Source organism: Urocitellus parryii, chromosome 8 (genome assembly GCF_045843805.1).
Source record: "Urocitellus parryii isolate mUroPar1 chromosome 8, mUroPar1.hap1, whole genome shotgun sequence".
NCBI lineage: Eukaryota > Metazoa > Chordata > Mammalia > Rodentia > Sciuridae > Urocitellus > Urocitellus parryii.
Genome location: NC_135538.1, coordinates 125284819 through 125288533, shown reverse-complemented (window position 1 = coordinate 125288533; position 3715 = coordinate 125284819). Strand labels below are relative to the sequence as shown.

Sequence of the window (3715 nt, the reverse complement as noted above, 5' to 3'; positions counted from 1 at the left end):
CTCTCCATACCCTTTCTTTGTCTGTGCTGTCAATGAATTTTGTTCTTTTCCCTACAAATTTTTCTTTCCAAATTTAGACTCACACAACCTTTACAGATAATTTGAACATTCATTTATCAAGATTTCTACCTTGTTCACATATTAATACTCTTAAATTATTGTAAGATGTGTCTGTCTCTTTTTGTTATCTCTATTTTTGTTTAGAAAATAGTTACAAAGTAACTTTGAGTCCAAATCAAAAATAAGATGATAAAGTTCTTTCTATAAGCACATCTAATTGAATCTAAATATCTTATATCCTATATAAATAATTCGATATCTTTACAAAATTAAAAATTTGTCCTCCCGTATTTTCAACCATATGTATGATTAATAGGATTGTAATATTATGGTTTTTATTGTCACATAAATGATATTAACCTAAAAATGCCAAAAAGAAAACTGAAGTCACTCATTTAGTAACAAAAATTCTGTTTGGTAATAAATATTGTTTCATGAAAGTTATCTTTCTCAACTAAATTAGGTATTTCTTCAATTACTATTTACATATCAATTAAAATTTACCTGAGAATGATTTTTAACTTAAATTGTTGGTGTTACTTTTTTCTATAAAAAGACGAATATCTGGATGTGGTAAATGGAATTATTTTGTATGTTCTTGTAGTAAAATTTCAAACTTAAAGAGCAATTAGAAAAAGTGGTACAATATACCACCATGTACCATTTACCTAGATTGTGCCTTAGTAAACTGTTTCCCTAAAAATCTTTGTTTTTTCATCTCTTTTTCTATCATATACCTATGTATCTTTTAAAAACTGGTGTATCTATTGGTCTGTGTCACCAGCTATCCATCAATCTATCGATCCATCACTTTTTTTCAGCACTTGAGAATGAAATGGAGAGGCTATGTTCCACCAACATGGTGCCTTTTTGTGTTAAATTTTAAAGAAAAGAACAGCATTTTATGAAAAATTTGTACACTTAAAAATCAGCTAATTTAATGGGGAGATAATATTATCTAATCAATAGTCTATATTCACATTTTTCCAATGGTCTCAATAATTTTTAGCAGATCTTTTTTGTAGAATCAAAAATTTAGCTATTGTGCCTTATTGGTCTCCTTTATCATAAACCAGTTTCTCAATTGTCACTGATTTTATTGACTTTGACATTTTTGAGGTGTACAAGAAAAGTGTTTTGTTTCTTTTAAGATGGGTCTAGTTTGTTCATTATTAGAATTAGACTTTGCATTCTTTTGAGTTGGGTCAAATTTGTTCAATATTAGAATTAGATTTTGCATTCTTGGCAGAAATATGACTGAAGCAGTATTGTGTTCTGTTGAGAGCATCACATTAGCATCCCGATAATGTTGGTTTTTCTCAACATTGTTGATGCTGACACTCATCACCTGGTTATGGGGATGTCCACCAGATTCTGCAACTAAAAAATATAAAATTACTATCTTTTACTTTGTATTACCAATTAAATGGTGAACAGATATTTTAGACTATGTAAATAACCTGTTCCTTGTCAAATTATCATCTACCAATTTTGTATCCATTTTTGTCTTCCTAAAGTCAACATTTCTTTTATATTTATTAAATAATATTCTGGTATATGCAATACTTTAGTTTTCACCAATATATTTTACAATTCATTGATATCAAATATAAACTTGAAGGTTCTATTATTGTTCAGACAATTACTGAGATAATTTCACTTAGTGCCCTACTTATCATAGAATTCAACTGTGGCAGGCTTTAAAAAATTGGTTTATCTTCATTTTTCACATGTACCTATGATTCTTGAATCATTTTCTTATATTTTTTCAGATAATTTGATTTTGTTCCCTCAGGTAACAGAAAACAACGATGGAAAAAATCAATGGAACTTCTGAAGGATACTTCAAATTCTACTGGGCTTTTCTCATTGGCCTAACCTGGAAACAGCTCTTTTTGTTGTAATCTCTATATTCTACTTGATGACACTGATAGGTAATTTGTTCATCATCATACTGTCATACCTGGATTCCCGTCTCCACACTCCCATGTACTTCTTCCTCTCAAACCTCTCTTTTCTGGATCTCTGCTACACCACCAGCTCCATCCCCCAATTGCTGGTTAACCTCTGAGACCCAGAGAAGACCATTTCTTATGCTGCTTGTATGATTCAACTCTTCTTTGCTCTTGCTTTGGGAACCACAGAGTTTGTCCTGCTGGTGGTGATGTCCTATGATCGTTATGCAGCTGTGTGTAAAGCCCTGCATTATGCTGTCCTCATGCACCCTCGACTCTGCCAATCCTTAGCTGTGGCTTCCTGGGCAAGTGGCTTTATTAACTCAGCACTCCATTCCCTCATTACCTTCTGGGTACCCCTGTGTGGACATCACCAAGTGGATCACTTCTTCTGTGAAGTTCCAGCACTCCTGAAATTGTCTTGTGTTGATACTCATGCTAATGAGCTGACTCTCATGGTCACAAGCTCTATTTTTATTCTCATGCCTCTTGTCCTCATTCTAACATCCTATGGTGCCATTACTCAGGCTGTACTGAGGATGCAGTCAACTACTGGAGGTAAGAAAGTCTTTGGGACGTGTGGAGCCCATCTTATGGTTGTTTCTCTCTTTTTCATTCCAGTTCTCTGCATTTATCTTCAACCACCAACAGAAAATTCTCAAGATCAAGGGAAGTTTATTTCCCTGTTTTATACTGTTGTCACACCTAGCCTCAACCCACTCATCTATACCCTCAGAAACAGAGATGTAAGAGAGGCAGTTAGAAGACTAATAAGAAGAAAATGACCTGTGTACTTGTGACATTAACAGTGTAATGATATATTGAACTCAGTTTATAATTCCTATCTGCAAATGATACTATCAATTCTTAAATTTGCAAAATCGGTCTTTTAATTTATTTCTTTCTAGGCAGGATAATTTTGTCTCCTATCTTGGTTTATTTAGAGACTAATGGCACACCTCCAATACTTTTCTCCAACACTGTTGTTCTTTGATGAACAATAAGTATTGAAGGGAATTTGGTACATGTTCTTTCATATAATTTATGTGTTATAATAAGTTCACTAATTGTAGTACAACAGTGAGTTATGTACCACAAATAATTATCTTATATTTCTTTTTTTCCTGGAATGCCAGTAAAAAAAAAAAAAAAAATATATATATATATATATATATATATATATATATCTCCTCTATACTATATAGTATATTTTCTATAATATATAGTATAGAAAATGGGTATAACTTGAAAGTTCTGATGAGTAGTTTGCGGAATATTAGTCATCAAGTTGCATATAATTTGGTGAAGTATATGTTTCAAGCACCTGTGCTACCTAGAAATCCATAAAGAATATTTGTGGTAGTTCAAGACATAGACTTCAAAAATTACTTGGAAGTCAATGGTATTTTAAAAATAATTACTTGAAAATGTATTGGAAAAAATTGTAATAAATACTGTTATGTGGGAGTTGTTATCCTCAGTTTTAAGCTTGATCTAATATATTTTTATTAATAAGTATATATTAAACATCAATTATATTTTTCCAAATTAAGGAATATATTTTTATGAAAGGAATGATTTATTGTTTACATAATTATTAAACACTTCTATATGAAATATGAGAACTATATATTCACCCACTTAATTATCAGTCATATCAATTGTAGTACAAGAAACTACAAGAAAATAATATAAAGTAA

The 3715-nt window shown here is 31.3% G+C and overlaps 1 pseudogene; it reads left to right on the top strand.

The window, feature by feature from the left end:
• Nucleotides 1-1871: 1871 nt before the first annotated feature.
• On the top strand, nt 1872-2800 carry LOC113200107 (olfactory receptor 2J3-like; annotated as a pseudogene).
• Nucleotides 2801-3715: the final 915 nt, after the last annotated feature.